The 25,124-nt window shown below is 35.2% G+C and overlaps 1 protein-coding gene and 1 pseudogene across 4 annotated transcripts in view; both read left to right on the forward strand.

Annotated features, from left to right (window-relative positions):
* Positions 1 to 25,124, forward strand: part of ELP4 (elongator acetyltransferase complex subunit 4) — a 257,653-nt gene that overhangs the window by 143,425 nt on the left and 89,104 nt on the right. The window lies entirely within an intron of this gene.
* The window catches only part of LOC141584875 (zinc finger protein ENSP00000375192-like), a 49,017-nt pseudogene that overhangs the window by 18,225 nt on the left and 5,668 nt on the right, over positions 1 to 25,124 (forward strand).

A 25,124-nucleotide genomic window follows, 5' to 3' on the forward strand; every position in this document is an offset into this window, starting at 1 on the left:
GATGGATTAACACTATTTTTCATAAAATGATTGGCAACATTGATGTCACTTGTTTGTTTCATACATCACAAAAGAATAATTATTTTCCATTAATGTGCTGTAATTCTTTTTTTTTTTTTTTTTTTTTCTTTTCCCCAGAGACAAGGGTTCGCTATATTGCCCAGGCTGGACTCAAGCTTCTGGGCTTCAGCAATCCTCCTGCCTCAGCCTCCTGAGTAGCTGAAACGATAGTTATTCACCACACCCAGCTGTGATTTTTTTCTTTGCTTTAGATATCAGAATGAAATTTCCTGACTTAGGATGAAACTATATAATATATATACTGGGTCAGCTGAACATATAAGGACTAATTATGTGAGGGTGAGATCAACCGTAGATATTTATTAACTAGTAAATATTTATGAAGGTATTTTAGGTGAATTTTTAATGTAGTCTAGTGCTTTGTATTAAAATACATATTCTTAATATCTGGCCTCTGGCCACTTCTCCAGCTTCACCTCTTATCTCTAACTTCCACTTGTAGGTTGCCTCTCACTTGCAGTCTCCTCAGTGACCCCTTCTTCTGTCACTGCCACATCTTTTATAAATGCCAAAAATGTTCTTCCCTTTTCTGCAGTAGATCAGTCTTGCTTTTTATGTAGTCCTTTACTTAGATGTCACTTCCTTAAGATGATTTTTCCAATTCTTCAAAACAAGGTAGCCTACCTCTGTGCTCCCAGACTAACTAATAAATTATTGTAGCACCTACAACATTATTTTAATTTTCTGTTTCCTTGATGTCTGTCTTCACCATACTGTAAACTAGTGGCAGAAACTGTTTTTCTCTTCCTCATTGATTCACCCACAGCACCTTACGCAGGATTTAGCACATAATAGATATTTAATAAACATATGTGGAATGAGTGAAAAACAAATGTTTAACTCTGCTAAATACCTGACTGCCTATTTAATTAGCTCTGTATATGGTTCTAGGTTGTCTGTTCTATGGAAAAGGATATTAGTTATCAGTTCTCAAAACCCAAACTAAACTGTTTAGATTTTCCCTAATTACCAAACTATATATCATCTTTAAGGATTTACACTTCACCTCCATATCAACCTGGAATAGTTTTTAATAATACTTTATAACATCTAACTCAGTCTTTCCTTCTTAGTGAAGATCTTGCTAACTCCACTCCACTCATCCTTCCCTGCCAATATACTGACTTTTCCTTCTAAATGTTTGACATATTCAAAACTCAACTTTTTAATGAGTTTGTTATTTGATGCATTAAACCCCTATTAAATAATTTTGATTCAAATTTAAACACATTTTTTAGTTAGCCTATATTATCTCTCCTCTTGTCACTATAGACGTATGGTAGTGATTCAGTGTGCGTACCTATCAGGATGACTAATAGGGCCAAACCAACTGAGCATTGAAAATGTACCCTTCAAATAGGGGGGAGGTGCCAAGTTGATAACATCTTGATAATATTGGATAGTAATATCCCATGGGCTTACATATTCATTGTTCCTAGTCAATTGACATTTATGTCTATTATCACTTGACTGAAACATAATTATTTTATGATAATTTGAATCATTGTTTAAAATTCAGTTTGCAAAGTGTTTTGTTCCTGCCATCTTTTACCATTCCTGTAGAAGATTTGCAACCACTCTGCTATTTAGGAAAGATGGTTTATCCTTCTAATTGTTACATAATAAACATTGTTTTCCAAATAGGAGACTCCTTCTTACTCTAAAAGTAATAATTTTATGCTAGGGATATCAAAGATGAGGACAAAAATGTCACATTGTGATTCTGTCTCCGTAACACTTCACAATAATACAAAGTGAAAAATTCAAGCAAAGGGAGCTTTTTGCTTTTTCCACAGTGTCAAAAGTCATGTTTCTCAGATTTTTTCTCTAAATTGGGTATTAAAATAACCATTTTTATATTATTTACAAAAGTAGAAAAAGAAGTAAAAGGTAAGTTCTTGAAGAAACCTCCAGTTTTTCTGATATCTTGCTCATCATTGAGGCTGTGAATAATGGATCTGAACATATAATTATATCTTAAAATTTTATTTATAACATATTTTCCCAAAGTTAGTCTTTTTCACAAAGTTATTTTTTTCCTAACCAAGATATGGGAATTATAGTTTCTACTTTTTATTTCCTGTTAGCTATTTTAGTAGAGATTTATTGCCTTAATCTATATGTAATGTAATGTGTTTATCATTTAGGAAACATAAAAAAAAAGATGGGTTAGTAATTTTGTGCAATGCTATAATTACATCTTTCATCAGAATAATTATATAAAAGTAAATAAAGTTAAGGCTAAGATAATACCTAATTTAGGATGTCTTTCAACTGTCTAGTGCTTATAATTAAAGATTTCAGATACAAACTAAAGGGCCTTAGTTTCCTTTCAAATCAGCCTAATTTTCAAAATAAATCCATAAAATATGTCATTAAATGGTTTCTTTGCTTACACATTTATACATTGAATCACAGCTATCCACTTAGAAGTTTTTTGGAACAAAAAAAAATTGTTAAGTTGTTAATATGTTTTTATACTAAAGCACGAAACTTAAAAGATGAATTTTGTAGCTCATTTGACATGCAAGCTTGAGAGCAAAAATGATTTAACTAGCCTGGTACCATTAGAAAGTATTTAACATTTGCAAAGGAAAATATATGTTTATTTCATATTACTTAAACCATTGAAAGAAAATATCACACGTTATCAGTCATTAGAAGTAAACATCATACATTATACATCATACATTATAATCTTAGAGATTTAAGATACTATAGATAAATAGCTTACTAAATTGAGACGTAAGATTTTATGTCTTTATAAACAAGATATTTTTCCACTTTCCTACTTTTTTCCAGTTTGATTAAAAGGCATACAACAAAAAAACCTCACCTAGCCTAGCTTAGCATCTCATAGCCGTCACAGACACACATGAATATTTAGATGCAGACCACTGAACACAGATACCAAAACTGTATCCTCACAACAACCTTTCTAATGGCACATTGACATCGCTGGTGAATAATGGCTGCAAGCATCTCAAGGTAGAAAAGAAGCAGCAAGACTTATTTGCCAAGTGACTGTGAAAAGCACTTTTCATGCCTGACTCTGCTACAATCAGAATTCTGTGAACCTCTAAAGTAGCCATGTGACTTAAGGTTTAGCTGCTGGCAGCTAAAATAGGTCATCAGGCTCCAGGTCTGTTACAGTATTACAGTTCTCTCTTTCCCACCAAGAACTTTGTTGTAAGCAGGAACTGGCTTTTGGCTGCTTAGTGTTCATTTTTGTTTTTCTAGGGGAAACCTAAAAGGTTGAGGAAGGGGCTGGGGCAGCAAGGTTGATGACTAAATAGTCTACTCTTCAACCCTGATTTCTGATAGGGATAGGAAAATCTCTGGATACCTTCAGTAAGGACACTCCTGGCTTATACCACCTTACCATCTGGACCCAGTTTTAAGTGATTTATGACAATGGAGCCAGCATGACCACACTCTACTGATTATTACATGATTCAGTTAATGTATTCTCTGTTGCAGAAGTTTGTAAAAACTGTTCAGATTGTTTTGTTTATTGAAGTTACACCAATTACTACTTTTTTAAAAAATGGAGCAGTCATTTAGGACTTAGAAGTCTTTTGTTATGAGGAGATTTTGTTATCATGGCATTTCATAGGGATGATATTTATTCCAGTGCTGTAAAAAACGTATATAACTTTTTAGATATTATTTTTATTGATCATATGTGAATTGAAAAATAATTCAAGCCAAACATGGTGGCTCACACCTGTAATCCTAGCACTTCGGCAGGCTAAGACATGAGTGGATGACCTGAGCCCAGGAATTTGAGACCAGTCTGAGCAAAATGGCAAAACCCCATCTCTACAAAAAATACAAAAATTAGCTGGACAGGGTGGTGGGCACCTATAGTCCTAAACTACTCAGGAGGCTGAGGTAGGAGGATCACCTGAGCCCAGGAGGCTGAGGCTATGGTAAGTCATGATTGTGTCACTGCACTCCAGCCTGGGTGACAGAGTAAGACCCTGTCTCAAAATAAAAAATAAAATAATAAAATAATTTTTTAAAAAAATTAATAATTCAGTAAAACAGTTATCACGTACACAGTTCACCCAAATGACTTCCGTATAAGTTTATGATATTCTAAGTATGGAAATGTACAACCTGGAAATTAATAAAACTATAAAGATATGACAGTGGTTTTTGGGTTTTGGTGGTTTTTTGTTTGTTTGTTTGTTTTGAGGTAGAGTCTCCCTCTGTTGCCCAAGCTGGAGGGCAGTGGTGTGATCTTGGCTCACTGCAACCTCTGCCTCCTGGATTCAAGTGATTCTCCAGTCTCAGCCTCCCAAGTAACTGGGACAATGAGTGTGCACCACTGTGTCTGGGTAATTTTTGTATTTTTAGTAGAGATGGGGTTTTGCTGTGTCGGCCAGGCTGGTCTCAAACTCCTAACCTCAGATGATCCACCTGCTTCAACCTCCCAAAGTCTTGGGTTTACAGGCATGAGGCACTGGTGGGTTTTTTTTTTTGTTTTTGTTTTTGTTTTGAGACTGTTTCTTACTCTGTCACCCAGGCTGGAGTAGTCTCATTATCAGTTATCCATCATAAACTCCACAGTTTTAATTGTCAAAACTTTATATGCTATGGATATGAATTATTTAAAAGAAAACACTGTTAATCTATATTTAAACATGCTAAATATGTTTGGAATTTCTTCTATACAATATGATGTACTAGTATTTACTTCTTAATTTTTTTGATATCTGACGAAATACTAGTTAGCTCATGGTTACTCTCTTTAATGGAAATAGAGCAATATTTCTTAGAGGTGCATTATAATAAAACATTCATTCAGAGTATTTCCCAAATTATAGAACTCGTTGTTTATTAAGATATAACTGATTATTTCAGATTGCCTTGGTCCACAGGAAATGTATTATATTTCCATAAAAACAAACCACATTATGACCTTCAGAGGTATCCTGCATGGAGAATACCGTTAGCACTTCATCAGTGTGTTTATAGCATTTGAGAAATTAGGGTCATTGGTATTGTTTTCTATTAGAAGTGAACAATAGGACAAAATCTGTGGAATCTCTTGAATTCTTTTAATAAAGTATCTAATAAAATATTATTTTGTAAACCTCTGAGAACATTTTAAACATTGTAAGCATTATAGAAAATTTTATTTAATAAAGGATTCACAGGCCGGGCACAGTGGCTCAAGCCTATAATCCCAGCACTTTGGGAGGCCGAGGCGGGTGGATCATGAGGTCAAAAGATCGAGACTATCCTGGTCAACATAGTGAAACCCCGTCTCTACTAAAAATACAAAAAAAAAAAAAAAAAAAAAATTAGCTGGGCATGGTGGCTCGTACCTGTAATCCCAGCTACTCAGGAGGCTGAGGCAGGAGAATTGCCTGAACCCAGGAGGCAGAGGTTGCGGTGAGCCGAGATCACGCCATTGCACTCCAGCCTGGGTAACAAGAGCGAAACTCCGTTTCAAAAAAAAAAAAAAAAAGAAAAAATAAATAAAGGATTCACACCAAAACATTACAGACACGTTTTTTGCTAACAAAATATGGAAAAGATTGCTCCCAAGTTGGTATGTTTAATTGCTTGCATGCTCTTAGCAACTTTATAGGAATTTAAGTGTGATGCTACCAGTCATCACCATGTCTTCAGTTGACACATTTTGTTAAATAACAAGTAGAAAATAGGGAAACATGTATTTTCATCTAATTTGAATAGAAGTCTGTAGTATAAGTATATTTAGAAAGCTGTGCCAAAACAGTAGGAAAAGGAAGATCTCATTTATAAAACTTAAAAGAGTTACCATTTTAGCTTGACCTGTCAACCATTTCTCTTCATTTTACCAGTTGTACATTTTAGGATTGGGAGTAAATGGAGATAAAACCTTCTTCCCTACAACACTGCAGTCTTCATGTAAGGCCTCTTTGAAAAATGCCAGGGCATGGCTTTTCTCTCATACCTGAAGGTACTGGTAAAAGTTAAACTTACTCAAGAGCATGAATTGTGAAAGAATTTACATCTAAGAACTGAATTAGCATTCTGTCCATATTAGTAAAACAAAACTGAATGTTACCTCTTTATATAATAGCAGTAACAATGTCTTCATTAATCCAGGTTTCTAGTACCTAGTTAAAAAAAAAAAAAAAAAAGCACTTGGATTGTAAAGTGTGCGTATGTTTGTATACAGTGTAGCAGTAACAAAGCTTTGGAAATTATGGAGGCTAAATGCTTGGTTACCACTGTAACCCTTTTTTTTTTTCTATTTTATTGCTAATACTACAAAAAGGCAGTTATTTCTCCATCTGGTTTCCTTAGCATATACATTTATGCTTAGCATAGTATTAGCATGTAGGAAAAATCATCACTTTCAGAAGTGAAGAGTTAAGGGCAGGACGGGGAAGAGATTGTGACAGATTGAATGGGCAGAATTGTTGCCCCCAAGAGTCATAAGAAGGAGTGTAATATAACAATTAATACATTTCATCTTTTTAAAAATATATTAAGCATATGCAGTACCAAAGTGATGTAGGCACTGTAGGAAATTCAAATGCTATGTATAGTTTCTTTTCTCACTTAACCTCTTAGATACTTAAACTGTGGAAGTTATCAAAGAAGTCCCTTCCCTCTAAAAACTCTGGTTATACAAACTTTTTCAGGTGTTTATAGGAAGATTTTTATAGAAGAAAACAATTACTGTTTACCCAACATTCAATCTGACAGAAAGTCCTGTTGAATTGCTTTAAAATATATTCATAATTTAAACAGTTTTACCACCTCAAATGATACCATTCAGTCCAAGCCTCCTAACTAGATTTCTTCTTTTAACCCTGACCTCCTTCAGTCTGTTCTCATACGGTAGCCAAGAGGATGATTCTTTTAGAACATGAGACAAATCATGTCATTTCACTGCTCAGAACTCTCTGTTGATTATTCATCTCACTCAAGTCCTTAAGTGGCCACCAAGACCCTATGTGACCTGGCTGCCTTTACTCTCTGATCTCATTTCTTATTCCTTTCCCACCATTTGCTCCATTTTAGCCACACTGGCCTCCTTGCTTGGACACATTAAGCCTCAGGGACTTTGCTGTATGTTTCCTTTGCCTGAAATGTTAATTCTTTCTGATTTTTTCATAGCTAACTTTCTCACTGCCTTCAAATATTTGTTAATATATCACCTTCTTAATGCGGGTTTCCTGACTATCCTTTTCCAAGTAGCAATCTACTTGGGAAAAAAAAACCCATTCTGCCATTCCCAATCACTCTTAATCTGCTTCATGTTTTCCCGTAGCACTCACTACCTTCTAATATGCTGTATAATTTTCATATCTTTTATGTTCACTTTCCATCTTCCTGTACTAGGATGTAGGTTTTACAAGAACAAGGATTTTTGTCCATTCCATTCTCTTTAGAACAGTGTCTTAAACATGATAAGGTGTTCAAAAAAGTAAGTTTGTATGTCTCAGTTTCTCTCAAATTGTTTCCTCTCTTCTTCCCTATCTAAATTATATACAAGAATGAATGAGTTTGGAAGCTTATACTCATTGAAATAAGATTATTTATTGCTATTATTTAGTAGGTACTAAGTGCTAGACACTGTATAGGTACTTTGCTGGTATTATCTCATTTAATTCCCACAGCTAGTTCTCAGAGTCAGATAAAGAGGCTTAGAGAGGTCAAGTCATTGGCGCAAAGTCATATATCAAATGAATAGCTAAGCTCCAATTCAAGCCTGTAAGAGACTCCAAAGGCCAACCCCTATTTGTAGCTTTTGGATTATGGCCAAGTTTAGCAAGTTTATTCAATATCAGTATTTTTATTGATATGTAAATCATTTTTAAAAACCATGTACCTCCTCACACATATTTTGATATAAAATTTTCGATTATAAGTTTAAATAGTGACTAAGGGTATAATTTGTGACCTATTAAATATATGCTTTATTTTCATCCAAACCATGAAATATAGTCTTAAGTCATTCAATTAGTAGAAAAGGTTTATAATATAGTCTAATTGGCAGTCATTGTCAGATTGATGAGTACAAAGTCCTACTTCATTTTTAAATTTTAATTAAACTGTTTCTAGGAGAATCTCCTCACTTTCTGTTGCCATGAGGGTATCCCATGGTCATTATGAAACAAAATGCAAGCCCCTCTAATTTGTCTGTTCGGCAATTATGGGACTCTCCCTTAGGAGCAGTGCACCACACACTGAGATCCAGTGTGGGTGAGAGCTACGCCTTCTTTTGCCAAGTTCAGTTAAATGGGAAAGGAGAACTTACAAACAGTAGTATGTTTTCAAGTAGATTAATTTTAGAAGAGAATAACTGTGGAAACTAAGGATCTCAAAATTGAATTCTTTTGAAACTGCCTATGGCCACATAGCTATTGGAAAGTGTAAAACCCAAAGGGCATGCATTTTTTTAGTTTTAAGACCTCTGCTTTATACTATGTAGTACATTGAAATTTAGAAAATATTCTAAGTTTTTTCACGGTTATAGAAGTTTACTAAAAATGTCCACTTGCATTATAATCTGCAAAAATAGGTCTTTAGGTTATGCCAATGTAATTTAAGGGAAAAAAACTAGAATGTAATGAAATACTTGACACTGATGTAAACTGATTAATTGATTTTTTTAAAGTGTTTTTAAAAGGCTTACAGAAAAATTGAAAGGAAATTTTAGAGTTCCCATATACCCATCCACTCATTCCTCAGCTTCCTCTATTATTAACATCTTTCCTTAGTATGGAATATTTGTTACAATTGGTGAGCCAATATTGATAAATTATTATTGACTAAAGTCCATACTTTACACTAAGAGTCACTCTGTTTTGACATTCTTTGGGTCTTGACAAATGTATAATGACATGTATTCCCATCACAGTATCATATGGAATCATGAAACTATCCTACAAATCCCCTGTTCTCTACCTGTTCATCCTTCTCTCCCTCCCATTTTCTCCCTCCACAGTACCTGACAACTGTTGACCTTTTAACTGTTTTAAAAAACAAGTTTTGCTTTTTCCACAATGCTATGTAATTATGTAGTTTGTAGCTTCTTCAGATTGGCTTTTTTCCATTAGCAATATGCATTTAAGGCCAGGTACAGTGACTCATGCTTGTAATCCCAGCACTTTGGGAGGCTAAGGTAGGAGGATGGATTAAGGCCATGAGTTTGAGACCAGCTTGGACCACAAAATGAGACTACTGTCTCTACAAAAAAAATGTTTTTAATTATCTAGGTGTGGTGGTGTGCATCTGTGGTCCCAGCTACTCAGGAGACTGAAGTGAGAGGATTACTTGAGCCTAAAAGGTTGAAGTTGCAGAGGTCACAAACCACTGCACTCCAGCCTAAGTGACATATCAAGACCCTGTCTCAAAAATAATAATAATTTTTATTTATTGCATACATATATGTATATATATGCATGTGTGTGTATGTATGTGTATGCATATGCATTTAAGGTTCTTCCATGTCTTTCTGTGGCTTGATAATTCATATCTTTTAGTGCTAAATAATATTCCATTGTGTGGGTGTACCATAGTTTCTTTATTCATTCACTTACTGAAGAACATCTTGGTTGCTTCCAAGTTTTGGCAATTATGAATAAAGCTACTGGTATAAACATCCATATTCAGGTTTTTGTGTGGACCTAAATTTTCAACTCACTGGGTAAAAATCAAGGAGTATGATTGATAGATTATATAAAAGCATGTTTCGTTTTGTAAGAAATTGCCAAATTTCTCACAAACTACTTCCACAGTAGCTGTGCCATTTTATATTCCCACCAGCAATAAATGAGAGTTCCTGTTGCTCTACATCCTTCCCACATTTGGTGTTATCAGTGTGTTGGATTTTAGCCATTTTTCTAAAACGTAGAAAATAAGAGTAGCACCTTATTATTGTTTTAATTTGCAATTTTCTGGACATATGATATGGAATGTCTTTTTACATGTTTATTTGCCATCCATCTGTCTTCTTTGGTGGGTTGTCTATGCACATCATCTGCCCATTTTTAAATTAAGTTGGTTTTTCTGTTGTTGGATTTTAAAAGTTCTTTGTATGTTTTATATACCATTTGTTTGTTGACTATGTTCTTGCGACCATATCAAATCCAGTTGACTATATTCATGTGAACCATTGACCTATTTGTCTGTTCTATCACCAGTACCACATGTCTTGATTATGGTAACTTTATATTAAATCTTGAAGTCAGGCAGTATACTAGTTTGCTAGTGCGACCACAGCAAATACCACAGACTTGCTGACTTAAACAATACAAATTTTATTTTCTTACAGTTCTGGAGGTCAAAAGTTTAAGCTCAAGATATCAGCAGGGTTAATTTCTTCCGAGGCCTCTCTACTTGGCTTGTAGATGACTGTTTCTCCCTATGTTTTGCCTTTGTTATCTGAGTTTAAATTTCTTTTTCTCATAAGGAAACCAGTCATATTGGATTAGGGCACACCCTAAAGATGTCCTTTTAACTTACTTCCTTCTTAAAGACCTTATACCCAAATATGGTTACTATGAGATACTTTACCTAAGGGCTTTAGCATATGAATTTTGGAGGGACACAATTCAGCCCATAACAGATAATTTCAGTCCTGCAACTTTGTTCTCCAGTATCATGTTGGCTATTATGGGTCTTTTACCTTTCCATATAAACTTTAGAGTCAGTTTGCCAATATCCATAAAATAACTTGCTTGGATTTTTATTTGGATTACTTTGAATTTATAGATCAAGTTGGAAAGAACTGAAATCTTGACAGTATTGAGTCTTTCATTCCTATGGCTGGGTCTCCCTGGAGTTTTGTACTCTCTAATGTCCATCCTGAGCTTCCAACAGTTTGTCTTTTACAGTTTAGATTTTCACAATTCTTTTGGTACTGGTTCCTGTGGAGATTTTTTCTCTCAGGCTTTTACTTGGGTAAGTTGTGATTCTCTGTATCCTCCTGTCATCTCTACAATTGTAGACGGTGGTGGTTTTCCCTGTGACCTCAATTCTGTGATGGAGCTAAGATTTGTTATTTTTCAATTTGTTCAGTTTTTACTTGTGGAGACATGAATGGCAACTTCCAAGCTCCTTAAATCCGGAAATGGAAACCAGAGGTCTCCATTGTACTTTTTATTATTGCAATATCATCATGAAGAAAATTAAGCACTTAATGATTCTTTACTATGCAGAAGGAATTGAGTTAGATATAATACATCTTGAAACTGGCAAGAATCCCATTTTGCTAAAATAATATTTATGAAAATATTTCTGCACTTGCATCATTAGTTTTTGGAGCATATTTACCCTAGAGCATTGGTTTGCAAAATACTCGGGCCCTAGTGGTTCCACGGAAGATCTTCTGGAATTGCTGGTTGAGTTTGGGATGGAGGTTGTGGAGGGATATAATAAGCAAGAAGGAAGCAAAGGGCAAGGAGAACACTTACCCTTGCTTGAATCAGAGCACATGTTTTTTATTTGTTTCATACGTATCATTTGAAGTAACTGACAATTAAAATATGTTTAAATCCACTGCCTTTGAGTGTTAGAGAATGTTTTATGTAATAGAGAAGGTTGTATTTAATCTTCTAAACTTGTATTCAATAGACTGCACAGTAGATGAACCTATATCCTGAAAAGTTTCTTGGCAGAGCTTAGTAATGAAATTGTTAAGGAGGAATTCTAAGGTATACTCATTTAATGTAAAGTGATAATACTTTACAATACAGAGTTGAAATAAAACTCTGTTAGGCACTGTAAAAACTCAATTTAAAATACAATTAATTCATTTTGAGAAGCTCAGGTGTTCCCAAATTGAGTATTTTTGAGGTATTAATTAGCTGATATATCAAAAAAGATAAAATATGATCATAGCCGGGCGCGGTGGCTCAAGCCTGTAATCCCAGCACTTTGGGAGGCCGAGGCAGGTGGATCACGAGGTCAAGAGATCGAGACCATCCTGGTCAACATGGTGAAACCCCGTCTCTACTAAAAATACAAAAAATTAGCTGGGCATGGTGGCATGTGCCTGTAATCCCAGCTACTCAGGAGGCTGAGGCAGGAGAATTGCCTGAACCCAGGAGGCAGAGGTTGCGGTGAGCCGAGATCGCGCCATTGCACTCCAGCCTGGGTAACAAGAGCAAAACTCCGTCTCAAAAAAAAAAATATATATGATCATAGCTTTATTAATCTGAGGTTTTCATGATGAAACGTATAAATGTCAGTATATCCTGACTCATTAATAACAGTTGAAATTAGCTAACTTAGTGACTTCTATTTTTGTAAAAATTCACACTCACATATTTAGATTTTTTTTTTTTTGAAATCTGACTTTTTATCATGAGGGGAATGATAGGTCTGAAGATTTCCGGCTTTCCTCCTTCTGAAATATATATTCAAGCTGAGAAGAGAAAAACATTTTAAATTCATCTAGCAATCATATATAATTAGGCTTGGTTCTACATTGTGAGTGGGGTTTCTGGAAGGGCAGCAAAAACAGGGTTTGATTTGTTAGGTACACAAACTTTGCATCATACCATTAGAATTGTTTGTAAACACTCATACCGAAGTAAAGTATGCTTAGTCTAAATCAGTTCGGAAAATTAGACACCTACTATGTATAAAGCGAATAAGTAAAACACCATTTTTCCACCAGAAAAGTGAATACAATAATTAGATAGATGTGCAAAAATCAATACAGGGCAAAAAATCCTAAGTGTAATAAAGAAGCACAAAATCCTATGAGACTGAAGGAGAGAGATGTTATATCTATTTGAAGGCAAATTAGAAGCAGATTGAAAGGGAAAGTAACATTTTTTGGTGATCTGGAAGAACATGGACATAAGATACATCAGTGAGGAAATGGTTACAGTGCATGTAAAAGAAAACTGATAGGCCCTTGAACAAATAGGCCTTTATATTTCAAACAGAACAAGTCTAAAGGTAAGCAGATACTGATGTCGATTTAGTGCTTCTGTAATGTCAGCATCCCATCCAACTGTGCAACAGTTTCAGCAGAGATATTGACAAATCTAAGATTTAAATGAAGAGCTATACTTAATACTGTACTTGATGTTTGCCAGGATCTGAATGGTGAAAGAGGAGGAAGAATCATAGATTACTCCAGGCTGTAAAATTAGTGGCCCTTTAGTAAAACTCATAGGTGCTTCTTTATATGTTTGCCTTCCTCACTAGCTGCTATTGTTAGAAAGGTGCTGAAGCAGTAAGTCTGGTAACACTACTTTGGTCACATTTCCAGGATGCTTAATATCTTTGCCCCTGCTGAGATCTCACATACATATTCAGAGCTGACCTCAAATCTCACCTACTACCTGAGCCTAGCCTAACAGTTGCATTACAGATTGTTTTTTGTGTTTGTAAAGTTAGCACCTTGGCATTCATTGTTCAGTTTACTCATTTTTGTACATTTTGTACCATACTGTATTAGCTCAAGCTGAGTAAGTATAAGAGATAATACCATGTGCCAGGCCTTTTGTGAGGATGCAAATATGTATTAACACAACTGCTGCCCATGAAGAGCTTATAGTCTAGTAGAAAAAACTGACATAAACAACTATAATAGAAATTATACTGTTGGAATTTCAAAATGGCAAATTTAGTGTTTTATTTTGAATTTTACTCTAGGACACATGAAACAGGCTCAAGCTCTTCTAAATTTTGTGAAACACCAATGAAATTTTCCTTTGTAAACATGTAAATCCTTCATAATTTCTGCAAGTTCCAAGACCATGGGCATTTTAAAATTAATGTTCTAGATGAATTAAAATTATTTTATGGTCTATTAAGGTAATATGCCAAACATCTGAGAACCTGCTATGTAGGGGGTGCTAGAGATACAAAAATAAGACATTGTTTCTATTTTAAAGAATTCACAATTTAATAATAAAGAGATTTCTTCCATCTGTACTATAGGATAAATTCAATTAGCTAGATATAAATTTCCAAAATTGCTAAGAAGTAGAAAAGATAACTTGGTAGATAGTACGTAAAGGATTATTAAATGAATGAACAATAGAAATTGTAGACTCGAAGGGAAGGAAAGAAACATTACTGAATGAACTTTTTCAGTCTTCCTTTGATATCAACATGGTTTTGGTTATCACAGTGATTGTCAGTAATATTTAGTACATGAGGCTAGGGTATTCTGGCATTCGACAATGCTCTGCAAAGTCCTACCCAATGAAGAACTGCTACATCCTGCACAACTTTGAAAGTCTGACTAAAGCTACTACAACCATAAATTGGTGTGTCACTTCTTCCAGAGTTTATGTTTATAACCAATGCAGTCCCTATGAAAATCCCAGCATAAATTTTGTAAAATAAAAAAATGCAAAGGACCAAAAAGATAATGTTTATTTATTTATTTTTAAACAGTATCTCCCTTTCCAGGCTGGAGTGCACTGGATTGGTCTTGGCTCACTGCAACCTTCACCTCAGGATTCAAGTCATTTTCCTGCCTCAGCCTCTGAAGTAGTGAAATTACAGATGTGCACCACCACCCTGGCTAATTTTTGTATTTTTAGTAGAGATGGGGTTTCACCATGTTGACCAGGCTGGTCTTAATCTCCTGACCTCAAGTGATCCGCCCATCCCAGCCTCCCAAAGTGCTGGGATTAAAGGCATGAACCCCAGTACCCGACCCCAAAAAGTAATCTTTATGCACGGCAAAGCTGGAGGACTACCCTATATCAAGATTTATGGTATTGACGTAGGACAGATCACTGTAACCAAACAGCACAGAAAAGAGTCCAGAAACAGATCCACACATATATGAGCACCTGTGACTTACTCCAGAAATAACACTGTAGTACAGATGGGGAAGGACGTGCTTTTCAATAAATAGTACTCAGTCCACAGGTATCCGTATGATCCATATGAAAAACAAAAGTAAATCTTGACCCCTTCTTCACATCATAAACAAAAAGCAATTCCAGATGGACTGTAATCTGATATGAAAGACAAAACAATAGACTTAGAAAGAAGCCCAGGACACTGTCTTCACAGGGAGTGTCTGGAAGGGAGTTGAGGGCACTTCCAAGGGGCTGCTGATATTCCTGATTTTTATCTTACTAAACAAATTATAAGATAATTTCAATATATGTACCCATGCATATACTTTAAGACATAATACTGAAAAGCTGTTACAAGAAGTTATGCAGAAAGAAAGGATCATAATAGCAAAGGAAGTTTAATTGACAAAAGATACCTAAAATTACTGAATAATTTACCCAACCTGTACATTTTTTTTACTCTGTATTTCTAATTACAAATTAATTGAGATGGGGTTCAGTGCAATAGTGCAATTACTTAGAGAACAGTGTAGTAAATTACAAATTTGTAACAGAAGAATTGAAACTTAACAGATTTGAATCCAACCTTAAATAAATTAGTGAAGACGTATGAAATGTGAGACTTTAATTTTATTAATAAAGTTTATTTTTTAAATATTTCTTCCCTATATATTGTTAAATGATTATAGCATATTAATACTTTTATGAATAAAAGTTATATGTTGAAATTTTCTTTTCAAGGGGTTACCACATAACTTCTCTGTAATCTCTTATAATACAGTTTTCTTTTCTAAGCTTCCACTAGGCTTTATGACTTAGTCAAAATGAAAGCCAAGCTCACCTGTGAAAAATACATACATTTTATATATTAGTAATTATTTATCTTGTCATGTTAGCCCTAATACAATTAAGGTAATTATCTTCTTTCTCTAATCAGTATAGTCAATACCAAGAAAGTCTAGTCTGTTATTATTTATCCTGACACTAATTTTTTTTTGAGGCCGAGTCTCACTCTGTTGCCAGGCTAGAGTTCAGTGGCGTGATCTTGGCTCACTGCAGCCTCGGTCTCCCAGGTTCAAGCAATTCTGCCTCAGCGTCCAGAGTAGCTGGAACTACAGGCACGCACTACCACACCCAGATAATTTTTGTATTTTTAGTAGAGCCAGGGTTTTACCATTTTGGCCAGGATGGTCTCCATCTCTTGACCTTGTGATCCACCCACCTCAGCCTCCCAAAGTGTTGGAAGTATAGGCATGAGCCACTGTGCCCAGCCTCTGAAACTAATTTTTATTCTGGACTCTCCCTGTACCATATTTCTGATTTTTCATGATCTTCTGGATTTTGTTTTGTTTTGTTTGGTATAGAATAGCTTGTAATCTTAATTATCTTAAATACAAACATATTCACTATAATTAGATGCAAGCATCTGACTATTTTATTAAGACTTCAGATTAAACGTGGATAAAAGAGGGAAGCCCTCCAAGAGAGGCAGATCATAATGTGATTTTTGTCTAACAATTTTGAATTCTCTCCCATGGGTAATGGGGAGCCATTAAAGGATGTAGAGATTACCAATCAGATTTGTGTTTTAGAAATATCACTCTGGGTGTGGTGCAGTGGCTCACAAGTGTAATCCCAGCATTTGGGGAGGCCATGACAGGCAGATTACTTGAGCCCAGGAGTTCAAGACCAGTCTGGGCAACATGGTGAAGGCCCATCTCTACAAAAAAAAAAATTAGCTGGGCATGGTAGTGCACACCTGTGGTCCTAGCTACTTGGGAGGCTGAGGTCGGAGGATCACTTGAGTCTGGGAGGTGGAGGTTGCAGTGAGCAGATAGCACACCATTGCACTCCTTGACTGGGCAACAGAGTGAGACCCTGCCTCAAAAAAAAAAAAAAAAAATCACTCTGGCAGGAGTATGAAAAGAGATTGGAGCAGGGTGGGGTTGGTGACAAGACTAGAGGCCAAGAGTTAAGTTAAAAAAGTGTTGCAGAAGCCAAGTGATCATCATCACCATCACCATCATCATAATGATTAAAAATGAGACAAAATCAACAGAACTTAGCTATTTGTTAAGAGAAAGGAGGAGTCTAAACTGGCTCCCATATACCTGGTTTGAGTAATTAGATGGGGTTGGTGTCTTTCATTAAAATAGGGACCACAGGAAAATGTGCTGTTTGGGACATGCAGAATAGGACATACAGGTATCTATAACATTTAAACATTTGGATATGTGAATTTGTTCCAGGGAGATACATGATTCAGAGATGTAAATTTGGGAATCATATAGCTGGTAGTTGAAGACATTAGAATATGTAATATCAAAAATGTTTAGATTCAGAAGAGAAGAAGGCAGAAGATTCATGTGGAGTGGTCTCATGGAAATTGAGGGAAGAGAGCATTTTGAGGGAGTAATGAATGATGCCAAATGCACTGAGGAATGAATAGAAAGTCAGCAATTGACTCATAGATAGAGAAGTCTGTTACATTTTGCAATATGAGGCTTATAAGGTGACCATTGACCAAGAAGTATAGGACTCAAAACCTTAATTACATGTAGTTGATTAAAGATTGAATGGCTTTTGCAATTTCTTTGGAAAGTATAAAAAGTGAACGGGAGGTAAGGAAATAGAGACAGCAAGTATCAATTCTCTGTTCCAGATTCTTGAGAATGAAAGAAAGGAGAAGGAAAGAATAATAGAGGATGGGTACAGGATAGATAATTTTTCTATTCTTTTGGTTTTCTCCTTGTTCCTTGATTAAAATGTTGCTTTTGATTGCATTTTCACGAGTTAATGTTAAACTTTGTGTTTCTCTATAATTAATCGTTCTATAATACTTTCGTTAATGGCATAAGTTTAAAAAAATCAGGGTTACCCCAAACCAAATTAAGTATAAATACTAAATTGTGTGATTTCCATGAATGCACAGGATTAAAAAATATTTATGACAGAAATATGTAAAATCACGATTGAATAAAAGGAAAACGTTGACAGCATGTTGGATAAATGTGAGATATCTTAACAAATGATTTTTAAATGAGGCCATCTGTTAAAGCTTGCTGATGTTCTGAGTCTGGAGCAAGAGGTTATTTATGTTTTCACGCAAATCAGGCTTTAACCAAAATACTTTGGAAAAAACAGATGCCTTAGAGAAATTCATTATTCCTAAAATAATTACAACCTTCTAAATGTTAACATCCCTTTCTACAAAGAATGATGTTATGCTAATGCTGTTCATATGTATGAATATGAAATTATTGTATCATTTGCTATAATGCAAGGGAATGGTTTCTCCCTATCCCCACCTCCATCCTCACCCCTGGGAGATACATACCTGCTTACCACGACCAATTTTCTACTTATTTAGCTAAAAATAATTGCCCTTTGAAAGTCATAACCCAAGTAGTTGAATTTCAACTAAAATCTAAAGATAAACCTAATCTTTCAGGCATTCTTTCCTCCCACCCTTTTGATCTTTTTGACCCCCACTAAGTCTTACCAGGTATATTGAAGTAGAGGAAATTTCATAATAGAATACAGTACTATGTCATGTTTCATTAATGTCAAACATTTCATGTAGTAAATAGAACAATAAGGTACTACTTTGTATAATATTTAAAATCTGTACAGGACAGTGCTAGGCAGAGTATACACTCAAGAAATATAGAATTAGTAATATTATATCAGAAAATGAACTTCCAATATTGCTATTATTTTACTAATATGTATAGTCACTGACCTGTGAAGAGTGAACAGTACATAGAAGTGCCTAGAGATAGGAAACTATGAAAGTCCCCAACTTCTACATACATACTAGATTAATTTGAGCCTACATAAAAAGAGAACAAATTTACGAGGGTTAGAGGGGGAAAATGAGGGGACTTCCTGGTTGTAGCTTTTATCATTGGGAGATAAATTAGATCTAGACTAATATATTTGGTTTCTGCAATTTATGCAATTTGTTAATTTTGTCATTGAGTGGAATGCTGAACAAAATTCCTATGGCATATAAGCACCTTGCACAGGGTTCGCATTAATGCCTTGAGAAGCTTTTAGGTATAGACTTTTTGGTATACTGATTAAAGTATAATTAATTGTTAATTGGTATCTTGTCCTGTGAGAGTAGCTTGAATAGGTTCATCTTTACTTTGAAAACAGTAGCAAGCTGGGTACAGTGGCTCTCACCTACTGAGTGGTGAGAGGATCACTTGAGGCCAGGAGTGGAAGACCAATATGGGCAATATAGCAAGACCTCGATTCTACAAAAAATTCTTAAAACTAGCCAAGTATGGTGGTGCATGCCTGTAGTCCCATCTACTCAGAAGGCTGAGGCAGGAGGATCACTTGAACACAGGAGTTCATAGGTCAGCAGTGAGGTTTGATTGTGCCACTGCACTTCATCCTGGGCAAAAAAAGAACTGTCCCAAAAAGAGAGAGAGGGGGAGAGGGAGAGGGAGAGGGAGGGGGAGGGAGAAATGGCTAGCACACTGGGTGGATGTAGTGCATTTCTTCTTTCCAACTGCTCTCTGGGTTGATGCATTTGTCCAAATGGAGGGTGGAAGAAAGACTGGAGAATTATATTATGTGAAAGCCCCTAAATAGGAAGTCTGTGGCCACTGATTTCCCGTCTTACGTTCTATGTATTCTAAAAAGTAGTATGGCATAGTGATTTAGAATGAGGCTCTATAGTTCAACAACCTGAATTTGAAACTTGACTCTACCACTTATTGGTTGTGTGAGCTCAGCAAATAATGTCCTTCTGCTTCAGTTTTCTCACCTATTAAATGGAGACAATAATAGCACCTTTCTCATCAGGTTATTGTGGCAGTGGTGGTAGTGGTGGTTTTTCACACAGGCAAAGAAGCATTGCTTTGCTAATGGAAACCTGGAAAAGTGCTTATTAGCAGACAATAACTCTGTTCTTCACCATCCTCCATATACCAGGGAAATATTCATGGTCCCTGTGAGATGGACCCAAAACAATATTACTCTAAGGAAGTAAGAAAAATAAAATAACGTGTGTATCATAGGCATTATCTCATCTAATCCTTAAAATAATTCCTGCAGAATAAATATATTAGTTGATTTTTTTCATGTGAAAGACCTGAGGCTCAAGAGAGTGCCTACACAAGATCAAATGTCTGCTGAATAGCAAAGCCAAGATTCAGTCAGAGGAGTAGCTGACTCAAAAGCCCATCTGTTCCACCTCATTCTACTAGCTAAATTGCCAACATTTGGGGCATAGCTGTTTTCCTCCTTTTCTAGATGTGGCAAATTAAAAGAAACCTGTGCCACAATCCAGTCCATCTGCCTCACCTTCCTTCAGGTGACAGGGAGCATGCACAGTAGAATCTCAAGTAATGTTTGATGACTGACCAGTCAAATACTCTTTCTTTTTCTTAAAAAGAAAATATACATTTTATATCTGTAATATTGCAATGGATTTTTTGTACTAAAATATGAGTTTTTTCTATAGCTTTGTGGAAAGTAAAATTCAAACTTCATATGTGAGACACAGTTATCCCAATTTGATCTTTATCCTCTTACACTGAATTTACAAAGTCTGAGTTGATAAAAAAAAAAAAGCATAATTCTGTTAGTTTCATACTCTCATTTTATTTTGATCTTTCTTATTTCTTTAAAAAAAAAAATGTTGGCCCTGAAAATCTTGCCTCTGGCCAAAAACAACAAAATTCTTATCTGGTAGTAGCAAGTCATTACCAGTAATAGTGAGGTTTTCTTTACTCAGTACTTAGTTTCATGTGGGGTTTTTTTTTTTTTTTCCTTTTTTTAAATACCCAAAAAGCAAAGACAAATCATGTCTTTCTTATTCAAGGTCTTTTAAAGGTGTACTTTTTTGGCTGTTTACACTACTTCTTGGATTTCAGTCAGTTTAGAGACGATTGTATACTTCCCCAAATTTCCTACATTAAGACTTCAAAAGTTTCAACATTAAAGAATAGCTGCTTCTGGCATTTCACATAGCTCAGAGCAAAGCAAGTTAGTACAGACAATTTAAATGATACCCCATCACAGGTGCCTTCACTTTCATTCGTCGCTTTTTCAGAATACCTATTTTGTTATGTACCTTATGAATTTAAAACATGACTAAAGATGAATTTCTTAATATGTACCTTATGTTTTCTGAGCCTGGAAATTAAGGAAAAAATGATGAAACCATGTTACATAAGTATTTAATTTTTTTTTAATCTGGGATAGTACTATGGTAATTAATGCTTATTTTATGCAAAGTAGACTATATCTGTTAACGGACACATTACTGTCAAGAAAATATTACTTGTCTTAATTATCAGTAATGAAGCAGGGATAAGCTGCTCACTTAGATATAATATATCTAATGACCTTTTCAGTTAGAGGTTGTGATGAAAGGTATCAGTTTCACAAATTATGCTTCATTCAGCTTCTGGCCTTTGTGTAGATTAATGTTTTGTGGATGAGTTTTAAAGTCAGGCATAAATTGTGTATGGTGTTTAAAATTGATTTAGTGTCTTGCTTTTAGTACATCATTTTCTCATTTATAAAGCCTCAATTTTAGCTTCGAGCTTAAAAATTAATCCATGGTAAATTTAGGATTGTCTTACTCCCAGTGGTTTTTTTTACTCTTACCAAATGGAATGGTACATATATTTACACTTGTTTAACTAAAGGACATACTTAATGACTGAAGTTTCTGATTTCTCAATTTAAGACAATAAGCACAAGGTTTACAATAATAATTTTTGAACCAGGAATATAAATATTTATCATACCACTTTTCCTAATTAGATATCCCCAGATGACACATAGCTGCTTTTCATCCCAAGATGACACATAGCTGGTGATTTTGATAGAATTTATGATATCTCTTAATATTAACTTTGCACTGAAAAATAAATATGATATTGAAACATCATTAAAGAATGCATAGATTTGGCCTTTCAGACCAGTAGGAGAATTGCCCCCATGTTTTAAGTAACTAAGTAAGGATTTAAGTATTTTGTCTATGCAACAGAACAGTGAGACAAAAGGTGGTTTTCAAATTTTTAAGCTGTGAAAGTTTGAGAAACTTCTTAGTCAAAAGTCCAATAAAGAAATCTAACAATATTGGAGCTGCTCTGGTTGAACTGGAAAATTTCTAAACTGACTTGAAGGAATCCAGGGCTGTCAAAGAGCAGAGTTTTGATACTATGATCCTGATGGTTTTATTATTAACGTAGCCCAAATATTAGAGTTGGGGAGGAAAGTGCAGACCATGTTTTTCAGACCTTCATGTTAATGGCTAGGAAATCTAGAGATACAATGTAACTAGCCTAAGTTAATATGGTCACTAAGTGCTATGATGTAGTATCAAAAAAAAAAAGTACTTCTACTGATAGAATCTTTTCCCTACTATATATAATGAATTTTGAAAACGATTTAAAGAACAGTTTCTAAATTGACCTAATCTTTACGTAGAAAAAGGTAGGCCATCAATTTTTCATTTGCAGGGCACAGTAAAGTCCTAGCTACCCTAGCACGTTGACTACTTGCCCTCTTGTCCATTTTGAAAGAGTACAGAATGACAGGTGCCAGTTCTCTACCTTGGCTTTGCAGAAAAGCAAGAAAAGTTCAGCAAAACAGGAGTTTTCCTATGCTCCACTTAATTCCAGTTCCTCCAATGTGCATTCACACATGATGTTGCCTGTGTTTGGAGCAGTAGCCCCAATCTAACAGCCCCTCCGCCTCCTACAACTGTGGTCTCAGCCAAGCTAAATTCTGTGTATCCTTCAGGCTGCAGTTTAAATGTCACTGTTTCCCTCAGGGCTTCTCTGATCTATCCATACCAAGTCTAGATTGGATAGCTTCGTTTATGCTGTGATAGCATCCTGTACTTTCTCTGTCATAGCAGTAACCACACTACATTGCAATTACTTTTATCATTCCCTACTTAAATACTCAATTCCATAAATACAGACTACGAGTGTCTTGCTCATCTTTGATTCTCCCAAACCTAGCAGAGTTTCTGACACAAGGCTTGTGCCCCATGTTTATTAGAGAAGGAATGAAGGGATGTGGACTCTCCACTGCCCACTCAAAGGAGTAACATGCTGAATGGAATGAATCTTAAACTGGTTTCTTGTTAACAGCTGCAGCTTTCCTGTGTGACTTTAGAAGAGTTATCTCTAGGTCCTAGTTTCCCTTTCCAGTAGGATAATAATATCTTCAGTACCTAGCTTTTGTGTTTCTTGTGTTATAAGTGGGTTTTCTCTACATCAGGGCTTTCATTTCAGTTTCTTAATTATAATGGAAGAGGAAGGCCTGGTTTTTTTTGTTTGTTTGTTTGTTTTGAGACCAGATTAAGGAGGCTTCTCTCAAAAGCAAATTCTTTAAAATCATCTTACTAAAATTCTAGGTCCTAATAAATGGAAAAATGGGCCACCTCCTCACTTACAGATAATCTTATGAACTTTTAATGATGATGAGATTCTATAAATAAAGTATTTGTAGTCATTCTTGGGAACTTCAGGACTTTATTTCTTGGTTTTATCCTTGAGAAAAGTACTTATACAACTTATAATTTAACATGTATACCATGTGGTCAGGACGGAATTATTGTCCACAATTAAAAATGTCTAAACTTGTTTCTGTCAAAAAGGAAGACTTGAAATGCATTCAGGGTTTCATCAAAAGGAGTACCACTCTTCCAATGATTAATGATAACGTTTTTATATTGGCAAAAGAAGCTGATGAGATGAATAGAATGTAGGATATAAAGAAGAGAATTATCTCATTCATTTTTACAGAAAGTTGAGAAAAAGTTTAAAAACCCCATTGAACTCTAGTAGTGCTTCTACTGCATGTCAGAAAATGTTGTGTTTTTTTTTAAAGGACTTTTTAAGGAAAATAATACACATACCTAGAACAGTAGCTTATATTTAACAGAACTTAATGCTCACATTTTCAAGTTAAGTACGCCCTGGCATTTGAACAGCTGTTCTATCCAATTCAGATTTGCATACTGTTGTTTAACCTTCCCAGCTGTAGCAAGGGTGGCATGTTAGTCTAATCTGGTATAGAATATGCATAGTATACTTAAAGTTGAAACTTTAAACACATATTTGTATTAAACTTATAAATTTTAATCATATAAGCCTATTTTAAACAAACTTATTTTTCTGTAAGTTATTTATTGAGCAGATTTTAACTAGTTAAAATACTCTTTCAAACCTTTGATATTTTATTTATATCTTTTTGTACTTTAATATTACTAATGAACAAAAAGTATATACATTTCCTATACACATGCTTACAATTACATTGTTATAACCATAGAATATTTTTTTTTTTTTGAGACAGGATTTCACTTTGTCACCTAGGCTAGAGTACAGTGGTGAAATCTCAGCTCACTGCAACCTCCACTTCCTGGGTTTAATCCATTCTCCCTCTTTAACCTTCCGAGTAGCCAATATCACAGGCATGGGCCACCACACCTGGCTAATTTTTGTATTTTTAGTAAAGACAAGGTTTCCACATGTTGGCAAGGCTGGTCTCAAACTCGTGGCCTCAAGTGATATACCCACCACAGCCTCCCAAAGTGCTGGGATTACAGGCATGAGCCACCATGCCTAGCCTGGAAATTTTAAATTTTATTTTTCTTATATTTCTACCGGATTGACCTCAGCAGAAGCTTCTTTGTTAATACGATTATGGAAATGGAATGAGGAGGCGGTGATTGCTATGGGAAGATCTTACTAGACTAAGGCTAAAAGAGGTTAAGATCAAAATATGTATTATGGAGCACATGAATATAGTGAATAAAAATTTGTTCATCAAAGCCTGCTACAATATAAAACATTGCTTGAAATTTGAAATAAATGATTTTAGAACAAATAAACATAAATGCTCATAATTATACACCAGACACACTCAAGCACACACAATACATGTAGAAATAGATATATCTGTGAGTTTATGTACTATATATTTATGTGTATATTTCTTAGCCTTCTCTTCTGAGGAGCCTAGAAGTAGTGACAACCCTAGGGAATACTCCAAGTCTCCAAATACTGGTTTCTGAGTCTCTTCCTCCATTTAAAAAAGGGAGGGGAAGAGAAGGGAAGCCTCTTGGCAAAATAGCTAATTTTAGGATTGGGGCACCATATGAGACCAGAATTTGTGCCAGAAAGTAAGGAAATACTCAAAGAATAATAGGAGCATGAAAAGTAAAGCCCCAGGATTTAATTCAAAGAGGTTCCCACTAGCCAAACT

Source organism: Saimiri boliviensis, chromosome 6, assembly GCF_048565385.1.
Source record: "Saimiri boliviensis isolate mSaiBol1 chromosome 6, mSaiBol1.pri, whole genome shotgun sequence".
Taxonomy (NCBI): Eukaryota; Metazoa; Chordata; class Mammalia; order Primates; family Cebidae; genus Saimiri; species Saimiri boliviensis.